This window comes from Atractosteus spatula, chromosome 10 (assembly GCF_055471065.1).
Source record: "Atractosteus spatula isolate fAtrSpa1 chromosome 10, fAtrSpa1.hap1, whole genome shotgun sequence".
Classification (NCBI taxonomy): domain Eukaryota; kingdom Metazoa; phylum Chordata; class Actinopteri; order Semionotiformes; family Lepisosteidae; genus Atractosteus; species Atractosteus spatula.
This window is the reverse complement of record NC_142715.1, coordinates 4075889-4097285: the sequence shown is the minus strand read 5'-3', so window position 1 is coordinate 4097285 and position 21397 is coordinate 4075889.

Sequence of the window (21397 nt, the reverse complement as noted above, 5' to 3'; positions counted from 1 at the left end):
CTCTTCTGAGCCAGGCAGTTACACTGCGATTCTAAGGGATGAGAAAACGCGCTTATTTCGGGCTGAAAAACACATTTTGAAAACTGTCTTGTTCCTGCCCTATAACTTACATGGGGGTGACCAAAGTTGCCTAAACGTGTTTATTTCTGCTGATAAACACGTTTTGACAATTTCAGCACACTGGGGTTAAGGGCCGACTCAGTGGGCACTTTTCAACCAAGCAGGTACACTGCGATTCTAAGGGCTGAGAAAACGCGCTTATTTCGGGCTGAAAAACACGTTTTGAAAACTGTGCTGTTCCTGCCCTATAACTTACATGGGGGTGACCAAAGTTGCCTAAACGTGTTTATTTCTGCTGAAAAACACGTTTTGACAATTTCAGCACACTGGGGTTAAGGGCTGACTCAGGGGGCTCTTCTGAGCCAGGCATTTACACTGCGATTCTAAGGGCTGAGAAAACGCGTTTATTTCGGGCTGAAAAACACGTTTTGAAAACTGTGCTGTTCCTGCCCTATAACTTACATGGGGGTGACCAAAGTTGCCAAAACGTGTTTATTTCTGCTGATAAACACGTTTTGACAATTTCAGCACACTGGGGTTAAGGGCCGACTCAGTGGGCACTTTTCAACCAAGCAGGTACACTGCGATTCTAAGGGCTGAGAAAACGCGTTTATTTCGGGCTGAAAAATACGTTTTGAAAACTGTGCTGTTCCTGCCCTATAACTTACATGGGGGTGACCAAAGTTGCCAAAACGTGTTTATTTCTGCTGATAAACACGTTTTGACAATTTCAGCACACTGGGGTTAAGGGCTGACTCAGGGGGCTCTTCTGAGCCAGGTAGTTACACTGCGATTCTAAGGGCTGAGAAAACGCGCTTATTTCGGGCTGAAAAACACGTTTTGAAAACTGTCTTGTTCCTGCCCTATAACTTACATGGGGGTGACCAAAGTTGCCTAAACGTGTTTATTTCTGCTGATAAACACGTTTTGACAATTTCAGCACACTGGGGTTAAGGGCCGACTCAGTGGGCACTTTTCAACCAAGCAGGTACACTGCGATTCTAAGGGCTGAGAAAACGCGCTTATTTCGGGCTGAAAAACACGTTTTGAAAACTGTGCTGTTCCTGCCCTATAACTTACATGGGGGTGACCAAAGTTGCCTAAACGTCTTTATTTCTGCTGAAAAACACGTTTTGACAATTTCAGCACACTGGGGTTAAGGGATGACTCAGGGGGCTCTTCTGAGCCAGGCAGTTACACTGCGATTCTAAGGGCTGAGAAAACGCGCTTATTTCGGGCTGAAAAACACGTTTTGAAAACTGTCTTGTTCCTGCCCGATAACTTACATGGGGGTGACCAAAGTTGCCTAAACGTGTTTATTTCTGCTGATAAACACGTTTTGACAATTTCAGCACACTGGGGTTAAGGGCCGACTCAGTGGGCACTTTTCAACCAAGCAGGTACACTGCGATTCTAAGGGCTGAGAAAACGCGTTTATTTCGGGCTGAAAAACACGTTTTGAAAACTGTGCTGTTCCTGCCCTATAACTTACATGGGGGTGACCAAAGTTGCCAAAACGTGTTTATTTCTGCTGATAAACACGTTTTGACAATTTCAGCACACTGGGGTTAAGGGCCGACTCAGTGGGCACTTTTCAACCAAGCAGGTACACTGCGATTCTAAGGGCTGAGAAAACGCGTTTATTTCGGGCTGAAAAACACGTTTTGAAAACTGTGCTGTTCCTGCCCTATAACTTACATGGGGGTGACCAAAGTTGCCAAAACGTGTTTATTTCTGCTGATAAACACGTTTTGACAATTTCAGCACACTGGGGTTAAGGGCTGACTCAGGGGGCTCTTCTGAGCCAGGCAGTTACACTGCGATTCTAAGGGCTGAGAAAACGCGCTTATTTCGGGCTGAAAAACACGTTTTGAAAACTGTCTTGTTCCTGCCCTATAACTTACATGGGGGTGACCAAAGTTGCCTAAACGTGTTTATTTCTGCTGATAAACACGTTTTGACAATTTCAGCACACTGGGGTTAAGGGCCGACTCAGTGGGCACTTTTCAACCAAGCAGGTACACTGCGATTCTAAGGGCTGAGAAAACGCGTTTATTTCGGGCTGAAAAACACGTTTTGAAAACTGTGCTGTTCCTGCCCTATAACTTACATGGGGGTGACCAAAGTTGCCAAAACGTGTTTATTTCTGCTGATAAACACGTTTTGACAATTTCAGCACACTGGGGTTAAGGGCTGACTCAGGGGGCTCTTCTGAGCCAGGCAGTTACACTGCGATTCTAAGGGCTGAGAAAACGCGTTTATTTCGGGCTGAAAAACACGTTTTGAAAACTGTCTTGTTCCTGCCCTATAACTTACATGGGGGTGACCAAAGTTGCCAAAACGTGTTTATTTCTGCTGATAAACACGTTTTGACAATTTCAGCACACTGGGGTTAAGGGCTGACTCAGGGGGCTCTTCTGAGCCAGGCAGTTACACTGCGATTCTAAGGGCTGAGAAAACGCGCTTATTTCGGGCTGAAAAACACGTTTTGAAAACTGTCTTGTTCCTGCCCTATAACTTACATGGGGGTGACCAAAGTTGCCTAAACGTGTTTATTTCTGCTGATAAACACGTTTTGACAATTTCAGCACACTGGGGTTAAGGGCCGACTCAGTGGGCACTTTTCAACCAAGCAGGTACACTGCGATTCTAAGGGCTGAGAAAACGCGTTTATTTCGGGCTGAAAAACACGTTTTGAAAACTGTGCTGTTCCTGCCCTATAACTTACATGGGGGTGACCAAAGTTGCCAAAACGTGTTTATTTCTGCTGATAAACACGTTTTGACAATTTCAGCACACTGGGGTTAAGGGCTGACTCAGGGGGCTCTTCTGAGCCAGGCAGTTACACTGCGATTCTAAGGGCTGAGAAAACGCGTTTATTTCGGGCTGAAAAACACGTTTTGAAAACTGTCTTGTTCCTGCCCTATAACTTACATGGGGGTGACCAAAGTTGCCAAAACGTGTTTATTTCTGCTGATAAACACGTTTTGACAATTTCAGCACACTGGGGTTAAGGGCCGACTCAGTGGGCACTTTTCAATCAAGCAGGTACACTGCGATTCTAAGGGCTGAGAAAACGCGTTTATTTCGGGCTGAAAAACACGTTTTGAAAACTGTGCTGTTCCTGCCCTATAACTTACATGGGGGTGACCAAAGTTGCCAAAACGTGTTTATTTCTGCTGATAAACACGTTTTGACAATTTCAGCACACTGGGGTTAAGGGCCGACTCAGTGGGCACTTTTCAACCAAGCAGGTACACTGCGATTCTAAGGGCTGAGAAAACGCGTTTATTTCGGGCTGAAAAACACGTTTTGAAAACTGTGCTGTTCCTGCCCTATAACTTACATGGGGGTGACCAAAGTTGCCAAAACGTGTTTATTTCTGCTGATAAACACGTTTTGACAATTTCAGCACACTGGGGTTAAGGGCTGACTCAGGGGGCTCTTCTGAGCCAGGCAGTTACACTGCGATTCTAAGGGCTGAGAAAACGCGCTTATTTCGGGCTGAAAAACACGTTTTGAAAACTGTGCTGTTCCTGCCCTATAACTTACATGGGGGTGACCAAAGTTGCCTAAACGTGTTTATTTCTGCTGATAAACACGTTTTGACAATTTCAGCACACTGGGGTTAAGGGCCGACTCAGTGGGCACTTTTCAACCAAGCAGGTACACTGCGATTCTAAGGGCTGAGAAAACGCGTTTATTTCGGGCTGAAAAACACGTTTTGAAAACTGTGCTGTTCCTGCCCTATAACTTACATGGGGGTGACCAAAGTTGCCAAAACGTGTTTATTTCTGCTGATAAACACGTTTTGACAATTTCAGCACACTGGGGTTAAGGGCTGACTCAGGGGGCTCTTCTGAGCCAGGCAGTTACACTGCGATTCTAAGGGCTGAGAAAACGCGCTTATTTGGGCTGAAAAACACGTTTTGAAAACTGTCTTGTTCCTGCCCTATAACTTACATGGGGGTGACCAAAGTTGCCTAAACGTGTTTATTTCTGCTGATAAACACGTTTTGACAATTTCAGCACACTGGGGTTAAGTGCCGACTCAGTGGGCACTTTTCAACCAAGCAGGTACACTGCGATTCTAAGGGCTGAGAAAACGCGTTTATTTCGGGCTGAAAAACACGTTTTGAAAACTGTGCTGTTCCTGCCCTATAACTTACATGGGGGTGACCAAAGTTGCCTAAACGTCTTTATTTCTGCTGAAAAACACGTTTTGACAATTTCAGCACACTGGGGTTAAGGGCTGACTCACGGGGCTCTTCTGAGCCAGGCAGTTACACTGCGATTCTAAGGGCTGAGAAAACGCGCATATTTCGGGCTGAAAAACACGTTTTGAAAACTGTGCTGTTCCTGCCCTATAACGTACATGGGGGTGACCAAAGTTGCCAAAACGTGTTTATTTCTGCTGATAAACACGTTTTGACAATTTCAGCACACTGGGGTTAAGGGCCGACTCAGTGGGCACTTTTCAACCAAGCAGGTACACTGCGATTCTAAGGGCTGAGAAAACGCGTTTATTTCGGGCTGAAAAACACGTTCTGAAAACTGTGCTGTTCCTGCCCTATAACTTACATGGGGGTGACCAAAGTTGCCTAAACGTGTTTATTTCTGCTGATAAACACGTTTTGACAATTTCAGCACACTGGGGTTAAGGGCCGACTCAGTGGGCACTTTTCAACCAAGCAGGTACACTGCGATTCTAAGGGCTGAGAAAACGCGTTTATTTCGGGCTGAAAAACACGTTTTGAAAACTGTGCTGTTCCTGCCTATAACTTACATGGGGGTGACCAAAGTTGCCAAAACGTGTTTATTTCTGCTGATAAACACGTTTTGACAATTTCAGCACACTGGGGTTAAGGGCCGACTCAGTGGGCACTTTTCAACCAAGCAGGTACACTGCGATTCTAAGGGCTGAGAAAACGCGTTTATTTCGGGCTGAAAAACACGTTTTGAAAACTGTGCTGTTCCTGCCCTATAACTTACATGGGGGTGACCAAAGTTGCCAAAACGTGTTTATTTCTGCTGATAAACACGTTTTGACAATTTCAGCACACTGGGGTTAAGGGCTGACTCAGGGGGCTCTTCTGAGCCAGGCAGTTACACTGCGATTCTAAGGGCTGAGAAAACGCGTTTATTTCGGGCTGAAAAACACGTTTTGAAAACTGTGCTGTTCCTACCCTATAACTTACATGGGGGTGACCAAAGTTGCCAAAACGTGTTTATTTCTGCTGATAAACACGTTTTGACAATTTCAGCACACTGGGGTTAAGGGCTGACTCAGGGGGCTCTTCTGAGCCAGGCAGTTACACTGCGATTCTAAGGGATGAGAAAACGCGCTTATTTCGGGCTGAAAAACACGTTTTGAAAACTGTCTTGTTCCTGCCCTATAACTTACATGGGGGTGACCAAAGTTGCCTAAACGTGTTTATTTCTGCTGATAAACACGTTTTGACAATTTCAGCACACTGGGGTTAAGGGCCGACTCAGTGGGCACTTTTCAACCAAGCAGGTACACTGCGATTCTAAGGGCTGAGAAAACGCGCTTATTTCGGGCTGAAAAACACGTTTTGAAAACTGTGCTGTTCCTGCCCTATAACTTACATGGGGGTGACCAAAGTTGCCTAAACGTCTTTATTTCTGCTGAAAAACACGTTTTGACAATTTCAGCACACTGGGTTAAGGGCTGACTCAGGGGGCTCTTCTGAGCCAGGCAGTTACACTGCGATTCTAAGGGCTGAGAAAACGCGTTTATTTCGGGCTGAAAAACACGTTTTGAAAACTGTGCTGTTCCTGCCCTATAACTTACATGGGGGTGACCAAAGTTGCCAAAACGTGTTTATTTCTGCTGATAAACACGTTTTGACAATTTCAGCACACTGGGGTTAAGGGCCGACTCAGTGGGCACTTTTCAACCAAGCAGGTACACTGCGATTCTAAGGGCTGAGAAAACGCGTTTATTTCGGGCTGAAAAACACGTTTTGAAAACTGTGCTGTTCCTGCCCTATAACTTACATGGGGGTGACCAAAGTTGCCAAAACGTGTTTATTTCTGCTGATAAACACGTTTTGACAATTTCAGCACACTGGGGTTAAGGGCTGACTCAGGGGGCTCTTCTGAGCCAGGTAGTTACACTGCGATTCTAAGGGCTGAGAAAACGCGCTTATTTCGGGCTGAAAAACACGTTTTGAAAACTGTCTTGTTCCTGCCCTATAACTTACATGGGGGTGACCAAAGTTGCCTAAACGTGTTTATTTCTGCTGATAAACACGTTTTGACAATTTCAGCACACTGGGGTTAAGGGCCGACTCAGTGGGCACTTTTCAACCAAGCAGGTACACTGCGATTCTAAGGGCTGAGAAAACGCGCTTATTTCGGGCTGAAAAACACGTTTTGAAAACTGTGCTGTTCCTGCCCTATAACTTACATGGGGGTGACCAAAGTTGCCTAAACGTCTTTATTTCTGCTGAAAAACACGTTTTGACAATTTCAGCACACTGGGGTTAAGGGCTGACTCAGGGGGCTCTTCTGAGCCAGGCAGTTACACTGCGATTCTAAGGGCTGTGAAAACGCGTTTATTTCGGGCTGAAAAAAACACGTTTTGAAAACTGTGCTGTTCCTGCCCTATAACTTACATGGGGGTGACCAAAGTTGCCAAAACGTGTTTATTTCTGCTGATAAACACGTTTTGACAATTTCAGCACACTGGGGTTAAGGGCCGACTCAGTGGGCACTTTTCAACCAAGCAGGTACACTGCGATTCTAAGGGCTGAGAAAACGCGTTTATTTCGGGCTGAAAAACACGTTTTGAAAACTGTGCTGTTCCTGCCCTATAACTTACATGGGGGTGACCAAAGTTGCCTAAACGTGTTTATTTCTGCTGATAAACACGTTTTGACAATTTCAGCACACTGGGGTTAAGGGCCGACTCAGTGGGCACTTTTCAACCAAGCAGGTACACTGCGATTCTAAGGGCTGAGAAAACGCGTTTATTTCGGGCTGAAAAACACGTTTTGAAAACTGTGCTGTTCCTGCCCTATAACTTACATGGGGGTGACCAAAGTTGCCAAACCGTGTTTATTTCTGCTGATAAACACGTTTTGACAATTTCAGCACACTGGGGTTAAGGGCTGACTCAGGGGGCTCTTCTGAGCCAGGCAGTTACACTGCGATTCTAAGGGCTGAGAAAACGCGTTTATTTCGGGCTGAAAAACACGTTTTGAAAACTGTGCTGTTCCTACCCTATAACTTACATGGGGGTGACCAAAGTTGCCAAAACGTGTTTATTTCTGCTGATAAACACGTTTTGACAATTTCAGCACACTGGGGTTAAGGGCTGACTCAGGGGGCTCTTCTGAGCCAGGCAGTTACACTGCGATTCTAAGGGATGAGAAAACGCGCTTATTTCGGGCTGAAAAACACGTTTTGAAAACTGTCTTGTTCCTGCCCTATAACTTACATGGGGGTGACCAAAGTTGCCTAAACGTGTTTATTTCTGCTGATAAACACGTTTTGACAATTTCAGCACACTGGGGTTAAGGGCCGACTCAGTGGGCACTTTTCAACCAAGCAGGTACACTGCGATTCTAAGGGCTGAGAAAACGCGCTTATTTCGGGCTGAAAAACACGTTTTGAAAACTGTGCTGTTCCTGCCCTATAACTTACATGGGGGTGACCAAAGTTGCCTAAACGTCTTTATTTCTGCTGAAAAACACGTTTTGACAATTTCAGCACACTGGGTTAAGGGCTGACTCAGGGGGCTCTTCTGAGCCAGGCAGTTACACTGCGATTCTAAGGGCTGAGAAAACGCGTTTATTTCGGGCTGAAAAACACGTTTTGAAAACTGTGCTGTTCCTGCCCTATAACTTACATGGGGGTGACCAAAGTTGCCAAAACGTGTTTATTTCTGCTGATAAACACGTTTTGACAATTTCAGCACACTGGGGTTAAGGGCCGACTCAGTGGGCACTTTTCAACCAAGCAGGTACACTGCGATTCTAAGGGCTGAGAAAACGCGTTTATTTCGGGCTGAAAAACACGTTTTGAAAACTGTGCTGTTCCTGCCCTATAACTTACATGGGGGTGACCAAAGTTGCCAAAACGTGTTTATTTCTGCTGATAAACACGTTTTGACAATTTCAGCACACTGGGGTTAAGGGCCGACTCAGGGGGCTCTTCTGAGCTAGGCAGTTACACTGCGATTCTAAGGGCTGAGAAAACGCGCTTATTTCGGGCTGAAAAACACGTTTTCAAAACTGTCTTGTTCCTGCCCGATAACTTACATGGGGGTGACCAAAGTTGCCTAAACGTGTTTATTTCTGCTGATAAACACGTTTTGACAATTTCAGCACACTGGGGTTAAGGGCCGACTCAGTGGGCACTTTTCAACCAAGCAGGTACACTGCGATTCTAAGGGCTGAGAAAACGCGCTTATTTCGGGCTGAAAAACACGTTTTGAAAACTGTGCTGTTCCTGCCCTATAACTTACATGGGGGTGACCAAAGTTGCCTAAACGTGTTTATTTCTGCTGAAAAACACGTTTTGACAATTTCAGCACACTGGGGTTAAGGGCTGACTCAGGGGGCTCTTCTGAGCCAGGCATTTACACTGCGATTCTAAGGGCTGAGAAAACGCGCTTATTTCGGGCTGAAAAACACGTTTTGAAAACTGTGCTGTTCCTGCCCTATAACTTACATGGGGGTGACCAAAGTTGCCTAAACGTGTTTATTTCTGCTGATAAACACGTTTTGACAATTTCAGCACACTGGGGTTAAGGGCTGACTCAGGGGGCTCTTCTGAGCCAGGCAGTTACACTGCGATTCTAAGGGATGAGAAAACGCGCTTATTTCGGGCTGAAAAACACGTTTTGAAAACTGTCTTGTTCCTGCCCTATAACTTACATGGGGGTGACCAAAGTTGCCTAAACGTGTTTATTTCTGCTGATAAACACGTTTTGACAATTTCAGCACACTGGGGTTAAGGGCCGACTCAGTGGGCACTTTTCAACCAAGCAGGTACACTGCGATTCTAAGGGCTGAGAAAACGCGTTTATTTCGGGCTGAAAAACACGTTTTGAAAACTGTGCTGTTCCTGCCCTATAACTTACATGGGGGTGACCAAAGTTGCCAAAACGTGTTTATTTCTGCTGATAAACACGTTTTGACAATTTCAGCACACTGGGGTTAAGGGCCGACTCAGTGGGCACTTTTCAACCAAGCAGGTACACTGCGATTCTAAGGGCTGAGAAAACGCGTTTATTTCGGGCTGAAAAACACGTTTTGAAAACTGTGCTGTTCCTGCCCTATAACTTACATGGGGGTGACCAAAGTTGCCAAAACGTGTTTATTTCTGCTGATAAACACGTTTTGACAATTTCAGCACACTGGGGTTAAGGGCTGACTCAGGGGGCTCTTCTGAGCCAGGCAGTTACACTGCGATTCTAAGGGCTGAGAAAACGCGCTTATTTCGGGCTGAAAAACACGTTTTGAAAACTGTCTTGTTCCTGCCCTATAACTTACATGGGGGTGACCAAAGTTGCCTAAACGTGTTTATTTCTGCTGATAAACACGTTTTGACAATTTCAGCACACTGGGGTTAAGGGCCGACTCAGTGGGCACTTTTCAACCAAGCAGGTACACTGCGATTCTAAGGGCTGAGAAAACGCGTTTATTTCGGGCTGAAAAACACGTTTTGAAAACTGTGCTGTTCCTGCCCTATAACTTACATGGGGGTGACCAAAGTTGCCAAAACGTGTTTATTTCTGCTGATAAACACGTTTTGACAATTTCAGCACACTGGGGTTAAGGGCCGACTCAGTGGGCACTTTTCAATCAAGCAGGTACACTGCGATTCTAAGGGCTGAGAAAACGCGTTTATTTCGGGCTGAAAAACACGTTTTGAAAACTGTGCTGTTCCTGCCCTATAACTTACATGGGGGTGACCAAAGTTGCCTAAACGTGTTTATTTCTGCTGATAAACACGTTTTGACAATTTCAGCACACTGGGGTTAAGGGCTGACTCAGGGGGCTCTTCTGAGCCAGGCAGTTACACTGCGATTCTAAGGGATGAGAAAACGCGCTTATTTCGGGCTGAAAAACACGTTTTGAAAACTGTCTTGTTCCTGCCCTATAACTTACATGGGGGTGACCAAAGTTGCCTAAACGTGTTTATTTCTGCTGATAAACACGTTTTGACAATTTCAGCACACTGGGGTTAAGGGCCGACTCAGTGGGCACTTTTCAACCAAGCAGGTACACTGCGATTCTAAGGGCTGAGAAAACGCGCTTATTTCGGGCTGAAAAACACGTTTTGAAAACTGTGCTGTTCCTGCCCTATAACTTACATGGGGGTGACCAAAGTTGCCTAAACGTGTTTATTTCTGCTGAAAAACACGTTTTGACAATTTCAGCACACTGGGGTTAAGGGCTGACTCAGGGGGCTCTTCTGAGCCAGGCATTTACACTGCGATTCTAAGGGCTGAGAAAACGCGTTTATTTCGGGCTGAAAAACACGTTTTGAAAACTGTGCTGTTCCTGCCCTATAACTTACATGGGGGTGACCAAAGTTGCCAAAACGTGTTTATTTCTGCTGATAAACACGTTTTGACAATTTCAGCACACTGGGGTTAAGGGCCGACTCAGTGGGCACTTTTCAACCAAGCAGGTACACTGCGATTCTAAGGGCTGAGAAAACGCGTTTATTTCGGGCTGAAAAACACGTTTTGAAAACTGTGCTGTTCCTGCCCTATAACTTACATGGGGGTGACCAAAGTTGCCAAAACGTGTTTATTTCTGCTGATAAACACGTTTTGACAATTTCAGCACACTGGGGTTAAGGGCCGACTCAGTGGGCACTTTTCAACCAAGCAGGTACACTGCGATTCTAAGGGCTGAGAAAACGCGTTTATTTCGGGCTGAAAAACACGTTTTGAAAACTGTGCTGTTCCTGCCCTATAACTTACATGGGGGTGACCAAAGTTGCCAAAACGTGTTTATTTCTGCTGATAAACACGTTTTGACAATTTCAGCACACTGGGGTTAAGGGCCGACTCAGTGGGCACTTTTCAATCAAGCAGGTACACTGCGATTCTAAGGGCTGAGAAAACGCGTTTATTTCGGGCTGAAAAACACGTTTTGAAAACTGTGCTGTTCCTGCCCTATAACTTACATGGGGGTGACCAAAGTTGCCTAAACGTGTTTATTTCTGCTGATAAACACGTTTTGACAATTTCAGCACACTGGGGTTAAGGGCTGACTCAGGGGGCTCTTCTGAGCCAGGCAGTTACACTGCGATTCTAAGGGATGAGAAAACGCGCTTATTTCGGGCTGAAAAACACGTTTTGAAAACTGTCTTGTTCCTGCCCTATAACTTACATGGGGGTGACCAAAGTTGCCTAAACGTGTTTATTTCTGCTGATAAACACGTTTTGACAATTTCAGCACACTGGGGTTAAGGGCCGACTCAGTGGGCACTTTTCAACCAAGCAGGTACACTGCGATTCTAAGGGCTGAGAAAACGCGCTTATTTCGGGCTGAAAAACACGTTTTGAAAACTGTCTTGTTCCTGCCCTATAACTTACATGGGGGTGACCAAAGTTGCCTAAACGTGTTTATTTCTGCTGAAAAACACGTTTTGACAATTTCAGCACACTGGGGTTAAGGGCTGACTCAGGGGGCTCTTCTGAGCCAGGCATTTACACTGCGATTCTAAGGGCTGAGAAAACGCGTTTATTTCGGGCTGAAAAACACGTTTTGAAAACTGTGCTGTTCCTGCCCTATAACTTACATGGGGGTGACCAAAGTTGCCAAAACGTGTTTATTTCTGCTGATAAACACGTTTTGACAATTTCAGCACACTGGGGTTAAGGGCTGACTCAGGGGGCTCTTCTGAGCCAGGTAGTTACACTGCGATTCTAAGGGCTGAGAAAACGCGCTTATTTCGGGCTGAAAAACACGTTTTGAAAACTGTCTTGTTCCTGCCCTATAACTTACATGGGGGTGACCAAAGTTGCCTAAACGTGTTTATTTCTGCTGATAAACACGTTTTGACAATTTCAGCACACTGGGGTTAAGGGCCGACTCAGTGGGCACTTTTCAACCAAGCAGGTACACTGCGATTCTAAGGGCTGAGAAAACGCGCTTATTTCGGGCTGAAAAACACGTTTTGAAAACTGTGCTGTTCCTGCCCTATAACTTACATGGGGGTGACCAAAGTTGCCTAAACGTCTTTATTTCTGCTGAAAAACACGTTTTGACAATTTCAGCACACTGGGGTTAAGGGCTGACTCAGGGGGCTCTTCTGAGCCAGGCAGTTACACTGCGATTCTAAGGGCTGAGAAAACGCGCTTATTTCGGGCTGAAAAACACGTTTTGAAAACTGTCTTGTTCCTGCCCGATAACTTACATGGGGGTGACCAAAGTTGCCTAAACGTGTTTATTTCTGCTGATAAACACGTTTTGACAATTTCAGCACACTGGGGTTAAGGGCCGACTCAGTGGGCACTTTTCAACCAAGCAGGTACACTGCGATTCTAAGGGCTGAGAAAACGCGTTTATTTCGGGCTGAAAAACACGTTTTGAAAACTGTGCTGTTCCTGCCCTATAACTTACATGGGGGTGACCAAAGTTGCCAAAACGTGTTTATTTCTGCTGATAAACACGTTTTGACAATTTCAGCACACTGGGGTTAAGGGCCGACTCAGGGGGCTCTTCTGAGCCAGGCAGTTACACTGCGATTCTAAGGGCTGAGAAAACGCGCTTATTTCGGGCTGAAAAACACGTTTTGAAAACTGTGCTGTTCCTGCCCTATAACTTACATGGGGGTGACCAAAGTTGCCTAAACGTCTTTATTTCTGCTGAAAAACACGTTTTGACAATTTCAGCACACTGGGGTTAAGGGCCGACTCAGTGGGCACTTTTCAACCAAGCAGGTACACTGCGATTCTAAGGGCTGAGAAAACGCGTTTATTTCGGGCTGAAAAACACGTTTTGAAAACTGTGCTGTTCCTGCCCTATAACTTACATGGGGGTGACCAAAGTTGCCAAAACGTGTTTATTTCTGCTGATAAACACGTTTTGACAATTTCAGCACACTGGGGTTAAGGGCCGACTCAGTGGGCACTTTTCAACCAAGCAGGTACACTGCGATTCTAAGGGCTGAGAAAACGCGTTTATTTCGGGCTGAAAAACACGTTTTGAAAACTGTGCTGTTCCTGCCCTATAACTTACATGGGGGTGACCAAAGTTGCCAAAACGTGTTTATTTCTGCTGATAAACACGTTTTGACAATTTCAGCACACTGGGGTTAAGGGCTGACTCAGGGGGCTCTTCTGAGCCAGGTAGTTACACTGCGATTCTAAGGGCTGAGAAAACGCGCTTATTTCGGGCTGAAAAACACGTTTTGAAAACTGTCTTGTTCCTGCCCTATAACTTACATGGGGGTGACCAAAGTTGCCTAAACGTGTTTATTTCTGCTGATAAACACGTTTTGACAATTTCAGCACACTGGGGTTAAGGGCCGACTCAGTGGGCACTTTTCAACCAAGCAGGTACACTGCGATTCTAAGGGCTGAGAAAACGCGTTTATTTCGTGCTGAAAAACACGTTTTGAAAACTGTGCTGTTCCTGCCCTATAACTTACATGGGGGTGACCAAAGTTGCCAAAACGTGTTTATTTCTGCTGATAAACACGTTTTGACAATTTCAGCACACTGGGGTTAAGGGCCGACTCAGTGGGCACTTTTCAACCAAGCAGGTACACTGCGATTCTAAGGGCTGAGAAAACGCGTTTATTTCGGGCTGAAAAACACGTTTTGAAAACTGTGCTGTTCCTGCCCTATAACTTACATGGGGGTGACCAAAGTTGCCAAAACGTGTTTATTTCTGCTGATAAACACGTTTTGACAATTTCAGCACACTGGGGTTAAGGGCTGACTCAGGGGGCTCTTCTGAGCCAGGCAGTTACACTGCGATTCTAAGGGCTGAGAAAACGCGCTTATTTCGGGCTGAAAAACACGTTTTGAAAACTGTGTTGTTCCTGCCCTATAACTTACATGGGGGTGACCAAAGTTGCCTAAACGTGTTTATTTCTGCTGATAAACACGTTTTGACAATTTCAGCACACTGGGGTTAAGGGCCGACTCAGTGGGCACTTTTCAACCAAGCAGGTACACTGCGATTCTAAGGGCTGAGAAAACGCGTTTATTTCGGGCTGAAAAACACGTTTTGAAAACTGTGCTGTTCCTGCCCTATAACTTACATGGGGGTGACCAAAGTTGCCAAAACGTGTTTATTTCTGCTGATAAACACGTTTTGACAATTTCAGCACACTGGGGTTAAGGGCTGACTCAGGGGGCTCTTCTGAGCCAGGCAGTTACACTGCGATTCTAAGGGCTGAGAAAACGCGTTTATTTCGGGCTGAAAAACACGTTTTGAAAACTGTCTTGTTCCTGCCCTATAACTTACATGGGGGTGACCAAAGTTGCCAAAACGTGTTTATTTCTGCTGATAAACACGTTTTGACAATTTCAGCACACTGGGGTTAAGGGCCGACTCAGTGGGCACTTTTCAATCAAGCAGGTACACTGCGATTCTAAGGGCTGAGAAAACGCGTTTATTTCGGGCTGAAAAACACGTTTTGAAAACTGTGCTGTTCCTGCCCTATAACTTACATGGGGGTGACCAAAGTTGCCAAAACGTGTTTATTTCTGCTGATAAACACGTTTTGACAATTTCAGCACACTGGGGTTAAGGGCCGACTCAGTGGGCACTTTTCAACCAAGCAGGTACACTGCGATTCTAAGGGCTGAGAAAACGCGTTTATTTCGGGCTGAAAAACACGTTTTGAAAACTGTGCTGTTCCTGCCCTATAACTTACATGGGGGTGACCAAAGTTGCCAAAACGTGTTTATTTCTGCTGATAAACACGTTTTGACAATTTCAGCACACTGGGGTTAAGGGCTGACTCAGGGGGCTCTTCTGAGCCAGGCAGTTACACTGCGATTCTAAGGGCTGAGAAAACGCGCTTATTTCGGGCTGAAAAACACGTTTTGAAAACTGTCTTGTTCCTGCCCTATAACTTACATGGGGGTGACCAAAGTTGCCTAAACGTGTTTATTTCTGCTGATAAACACGTTTTGACAATTTCAGCACACTGGGGTTAAGGGCCGACTCAGTGGGCACTTTTCAACCAAGCAGGTACACTGCGATTCTAAGGGCTGAGAAAACGCGTTTATTTCGGGCTGAAAAACACGTTTTGAAAACTGTGCTGTTCCTGCCCTATAACTTACATGGGGGTGACCAAAGTTGCCTAAACGTGTTTATTTCTGCTGATAAACACGTTTTGACAATTTCAGCACACTGGGGTTAAGGGCCGACTCAGTGGGCACTTTTCAACCAAACAGGTACACTGCGATTCTAAGGGCTGAGAAAACGCGTTTATTTCGGGCTGAAAAACACGTTTTGAAAACTGTGCTGTTCCTGCCCTATAACTTACATGGGGGTGACCAAAGTTGCCAAAACGTGTTTATTTCTGCTGATAAACACGTTTTGACAATTTCAGCACACTGGGGTTAAGGGCTGACTCAGGGGGCTCTTCTGAGCCAGGCAGTTACACTGCGATTCTAAGGGCTGAGAAAACGCGCTTATTTGGGCTGAAAAACACGTTTTGAAAACTGTCTTGTTCCTGCCCTATAACTTACATGGGGGTGACCAAAGTTGCCTAAACGTCTTTATTTCTGCTGAAAAACACGTTTTGACAATTTCAGCACACTGGGGTTAAGGGCTGACTCACGGGGCTCTTCTGAGCCAGGCAGTTACACTGCGATTCTAAGGGCTGAGAAAACGCGCATATTTCGGGCTGAAAAACACGTTTTGAAAACTGTGCTGTTCCTGCCCTATAACGTACATGGGGGTGACCAAAGTTGCCAAAACGTGTTTATTTCTGCTGAAAAACACGTTTTGACAATTTCAGCACACTGGGGTTAAGGGCCGACTCAGTGGGCACTTTTCAACCAAGCAGGTACACTGCGATTCTAAGGGCTGAGAAAACGCGTTTATTTCGGGCTGAAAAACACGTTTTGAAAACTGTGCTGTTCCTGCCCTATAACTTACATGGGGGTGACCAAAGTTGCCTAAACGTGTTTATTTCTGCTGATAAACACGTTTTGACAATTTCAGCACACTGGGGTTAAGGGCCGACTCAGTGGGCACTTTTCAACCAAGCAGGTACACTGCGATTCTAAGGGCTGAGAAAACGCGTTTATTTCGGGCTGAAAAACACGTTTTGAAAACTGTGCTGTTCCTGCCCTATAACTTACATGGGGGTGACCAAAGTTGCCAAAACGTGTTTATTTCTGCTGATAAACACGTTTTGACAATTTCAGCACACTGGGGTTAAGGGCTGACTCAGGGGGCTCTTCTGAGCCAGGCAGTTACACTGCGATTCTAAGGGCTGAGAAAACGCGTTTATTTCGGGCTGAAAAACACGTTTTGAAAACTGTGCTGTTCCTACCCTATAACTTACATGGGGGTGACCAAAGTTGCCAAAACGTGTTTATTTCTGCTGATAAACACGTTTTGACAATTTCAGCACACTGGGGTTAAGGGCCGACTCAGTGGGCACTTTTCAACCAAGCAGGTACACTGCGATTCTAAGGGCTGAGAAAACGCGCTTATTTCGGGCTGAAAAACACGTTTTGAAAACTGTGCTGTTCCTGCCCTATAACTTACATGGGGGTGACCAAAGTTGCCTAAACGTCTTTATTTCTGCTGAAAAACACGTTTTGACAATTTCAGCACACTGGGTTAAGGGCTGACTCAGGGGGCTCTTCTGAGCCAGGCAGTTACACTGCGATTCTAAGGGCTGAGAAAACGCGTTTATTTCGGGCTGAAAAACACGTTTTGAAAACTGTGCTGTTCCTGCCCTATAACTTACATGGGGGTGACCAAAGTTGCCAAAACGTGTTTATTTCTGCTGATAAACACGTTTTGACAATTTCAGCACACTGGGGTTAAGGGCCGACTCAGTGGGCACTTTTCAACCAAGCAGGTACACTGCGATTCTAAGGGCTGAGAAAACGCGTTTATTTCGGGCTGAAAAACACGTTTTGAAAACTGTGCTGTTCCTGCCCTATAACTTACATGGGGGTGACCAAAGTTGCCAAAACGTGTTTATTTCTGCTGATAAACACGTTTTGACAATTTCAGCACACTGGGGTTAAGGGCTGACTCAGGGGGCTCTTCTGAGCCAGGTAGTTACACTGCGATTCTAAGGGCTGAGAAAACGCGCTTATTTCGGGCTGAAAAACACGTTTTGAAAACTGTCTTGTTCCTGCCCTATAACTTACATGGGGGTGACCAAAGTTGCCTAAACGTGTTTATTTCTGCTGATAAACACGTTTTGACAATTTCAGCACACTGGGGTTAAGGGCCGACTCAGTGGGCACTTTTCAACCAAGCAGGTACACTGCGATTCTAAGGGCTGAGAAAACGCGCTTATTTCGGGCTGAAAAACACGTTTTGAAAACTGTGCTGTTCCTGCCCTATAACTTACATGGGGGTGACCAAAGTTGCCTAAACGTCTTTATTTCTGCTGAAAAACACGTTTTGACAATTTCAGCACACTGGGGTTAAGGGCTGACTCAGGGGGCTCTTCTGAGCCAGGCAGTTACACTGCGATTCTAAGGGCTGAGAAAACGCGTTTATTTCGGGCTGAAAAACACGTTTTGAAAACTGTGCTGTTCCTGCCCTATAACTTACATGGGGGTGACCAAAGTTGCCAAAACGTGTTTATTTCTGCTGATAAACACGTTTTGACAATTTCAGCACACTGGGGTTAAGGGCCGACTCAGTGGGCACTTTTCAACCAAGCAGGTACACTGCGATTCTAAGGGCTGAGAAAACGCGTTTATTTCGGGCTGAAAAACACGTTTTGAAAACTGTGCTGTTCCTGCCCTATAACTTACATGGGGGTGACCAAAGTTGCCTAAACGTGTTTATTTCTGCTGATAAACACGTTTTGACAATTTCAGCACACTGGGGTTAAGGGCCGACTCAGTGGGCACTTTTCAACCAAGCAGGTACACTGCGATTCTAAGGGCTGAGAAAACGCGTTTATTTCGGGCTGAAAAACACGTTTTGAAAACTGTGCTGTTCCTGCCCTATAACTTACATGGGGGTGACCAAAGTTGCCAAAACGTGTTTATTTCTGCTGATAAACACGTTTTGACAATTTCAGCACACTGGGGTTAAGGGCTGACTCAGGGGGCTCTTCTGAGCCAGGCAGTTACACTGCGATTCTAAGGGCTGAGAAAACGCGTTTATTTCGGGCTGAAAAACACGTTTTGAAAACTGTGCTGTTCCTACCCTATAACTTACATGGGGGTGACCAAAGTTGCCAAAACGTGTTTATTTCTGCTGATAAACACGTTTTGACAATTTCAGCACACTGGGGTTAAGGGCTGACTCAGGGGGCTCTTCTGAGCCAGGCAGTTACACTGCGATTCTAAGGGATGAGAAAACGCGCTTATTTCGGGCTGAAAAACACGTTTTGAAAACTGTCTTGTTCCTGCCCTATAACTTACATGGGGGTGACCAAAGTTGCCTAAACGTGTTTATTTCTGCTGATAAACACGTTTTGACAATTTCAGCACACTGGGGTTAAGGGCCGACTCAGTGGGCACTTTTCAACCAAGCAGGTACACTGCGATTCTAAGGGCTGAGAAAACGCGCTTATTTCGGGCTGAAAAACACGTTTTGAAAACTGTGCTGTTCCTGCCCTATAACTTACATGGGGGTGACCAAAGTTGCCTAAACGTCTTTATTTCTGCTGAAAAACACGTTTTGACAATTTCAGCACACTGGGTTAAGGGCTGACTCAGGGGGCTCTTCTGAGCCAGGCAGTTACACTGCGATTCTAAGGGCTGAGAAAACGCGTTTATTTCGGGCTGAAAAACACGTTTTGAAAACTGTGCTGTTCCTGCCCTATAACTTACATGGGGGTGACCAAAGTTGCCAAAACGTGTTTATTTCTGCTGATAAACACGTTTTGACAATTTCAGCACACTGGGGTTAAGGGCCGACTCAGTGGGCACTTTTCAACCAAGCAGGTACACTGCGATTCTAAGGGCTGAGAAAACGCGTTTATTTCGGGCTGAAAAACACGTTTTGAAAACTGTGCTGTTCCTGCCCTATAACTTACATGGGGGTGACCAAAGTTGCCAAAACGTGTTTATTTCTGCTGATAAACACGTTTTGACAATTTCAGCACACTGGGGTTAAGGGCTGACTCAGGGGGCTCTTCTGAGCCAGGTAGTTACACTGCGATTCTAAGGGCTGAGAAAACGCGCTTATTTCGGGCTGAAAAACACGTTTTGAAAACTGTCTTGTTCCTGCCCTATAACTTACATGGGGGTGACCAAAGTTGCCTAAACGTGTTTATTTCTGCTGATAAACACGTTTTGACAATTTCAGCACACTGGGGTTAAGGGCCGACTCAGTGGGCACTTTTCAACCAAGCAGGTACACTGCGATTCTAAGGGCTGAGAAAACGCGCTTATTTCGGGCTGAAAAACACGTTTTGAAAACTGTGCTGTTCCTGCCCTATAACTTACATGGGGGTGACCAAAGTTGCCAAAACGTGTTTATTTCTGCTGATAAACACGTTTTGACAATTTCAGCACACTGGGGTTAAGGGCCGACTCAGTGGGCACTTTTCAACCAAGCAGGTACACTGCGATTCTAAGGGCTGAGAAAACGCGTTTATTTCGGGCTGAAAAACACGTTTTGAAAACTGTGCTGTTCCTGCCCTATAACTTACATGGGGGTGACCAAAGTTGCCAAAACGTGTTTATTTCTGCTGATAAACACGTTTTGACAATTTCAGCACACTGGGGTTAAGGGCCGACTCAGTGGGCACTTTTCAATCAAGCAGGTACACTGCGATTCTAAGGGCTGAGAAAACGCGTTTATTTCGGGCTGAAAAACACGTTTTGAAAACTGTGCTGTTCCTGCCCTATAACTTACATGGGGGTGACCAAAGTTGCCTAAACGTGTTTATTTCTGCTGATAAACACGTTTTGACAATTTCAGCACACTGGGGTTAAGGGCTGACTCAGGGGGCTCTTCTGAGCCAGGCAGTTACACTGCGATTCTAAGGGATGAGAAAACGCGCTTATTTCGGGCTGAAAAACACGTTTTGAAAACTGTCTTGTTCCTGCCCTATAACTTACATGGGGGTGACCAAAGTTGCCTAAACGTGTTTATTTCTGCTGATAAACACGTTTTGACAATTTCAGCACACTGGGGTTAAGGGCCGACTCAGTGGGCACTTTTCAACCAAGCAGGTACACTGCGATTCTAAGGGCTGAGAAAACGCGCTTATTTCGGGCTGAAAAACACGTTTTGAAAACTGTGCTGTTCCTGCCCTATAACTTACATGGGGGTGACCAAAGTTGCCTAAACGTGTTTATTTCTGCTGAAAAACACGTTTTGACAATTTCAGCACACTGGGGTTAAGGGCTGACTCAGGGGGCTCTTCTGAGCCAGGCATTTACACTGCGATTCTAAGGGCTGAGAAAACGCGTTTATTTCGGGCTGAAAAACACGTTTTGAAAACTGTGCTGTTCCTGCCCTATAACTTACATGGGGGTGACCAAAGTTGCCAAAACGTGTTTATTTCTGCTGATAAACACGTTTTGACAATTTCAGCACACTGGGGTTAAGGGCTGACTCAGGGGGCTCTTCTGAGCCAGGTAGTTACACTGCGATTCTAAGGGCTGAGAAAACGCGCTTATTTCGGGCTGAAAAACACGTTTTGAAAACTGTCTTGTTCCTGCCCTATAACTTACATGGGGGTGACCAAAGTTGCCTAAACGTGTTTATTTCTGCTGATAAACACGTTTTGACAATTTCAGCACACTGGGGTTAAGGGCCGACTCAGTGGGCACTTTTCAACCAAGCAGGTACACTGCGATTCTAAGGGCTGAGAAAACGCGCTTATTTCGGGCTGAAAAACACGTTTTGAAAACTGTGCTGTTCCTGCCCTATAACTTACATGGGGGTGACCAAAGTTGCCTAAACGTCTTTATTTCTGCTGAAAAACACGTTTTGACAATTTCAGCACACTGGGGTTAAGGGCTGACTCAGGGGGCTCTTCTGAGTCAGGCAGTTACACTGCGATTCTAAGGGCTGAGAAAACGCGCTTATTTCGGGCTGAAAAACACGTTTTGAAAACTGTCTTGTTCCTGCCCGATAACTTACATGGGGGTGACCAAAGTTGCCTAAACGTGTTTATTTCTGCTGATAAACACGTTTTGACAATTTCAGCACACTGG